This window comes from Sinocyclocheilus rhinocerous, unplaced genomic scaffold, assembly GCF_001515625.1.
Source record: "Sinocyclocheilus rhinocerous isolate Xijiao unplaced genomic scaffold, SAMN03320098_v1.1 scaffold1513, whole genome shotgun sequence".
Taxonomy (NCBI): domain Eukaryota; kingdom Metazoa; phylum Chordata; class Actinopteri; order Cypriniformes; family Cyprinidae; genus Sinocyclocheilus; species Sinocyclocheilus rhinocerous.
The window spans coordinates 5,593-6,387 of NW_015623675.1; positions in this window are offsets into that span (position 1 = coordinate 5,593).

A 795-nucleotide genomic window follows, 5' to 3' on the forward strand; every position below is an offset into this window, starting at 1 on the left:
ACTCTTACTTAAGATGCTGATTTTTCATACAGAGATAGGTCGTTCTGCTTTTTCTAATTATGCTCCGTATGTATGGAATGAGCTTCAAGGTACATTACATATGGAATCTGTACCATCTCTCGATATGTTTAAAAATATTTTAAAGTCTGTTTACATAGAACAGTGTAAATGTTTTAATAACGGACTAGGATTTGTATTGTTTTTAGAAAATTGTGTTTTATGTTTGTTCATTGTGTGGTGATGTGTATTTCTTTGTAACTTTGTCCTTTGCTGTCTATCTTGACCAGGACTCCCTGGTAGAAGAGATATTGTATCTCAATGGGACCTTCCTGGTTAAACAAGTAAATAAATCATATCGATCACAAGTGCAGTATGGAGTACCTCAAGGCTTAGTACTAGGGCCGTTACTTTTCACGCTTTACATGTTACCCTTGGGAGATATCATCAGGAAACACGTGTTAGCTTTCACTGTAATGCTGATGATACTCAGCTTTATATTTCTTCGTGGCCCGGCGAAACATACCAATTTGCAAAACTAACGGAATGCATAGTCGATATAAAAAACTGGATGACGAGTAATTTCTTACTGCTAAATTCTGAAAAAACAGAGGTGTTATTTATAGGACCTAAAAACTCAGCATGTAATAACCTAGAACACTGTCTAACACTTGATGGCTGCTCTGTCAATTCTTCGTCATCAGTTAGGAACCTAGGTGTGCTATTTGATAGCAATATTTCGTTAGAAAGCCACGTTTCTAGCATTAGTAAAACTGCATTTTTCCATCTCAGAAATAT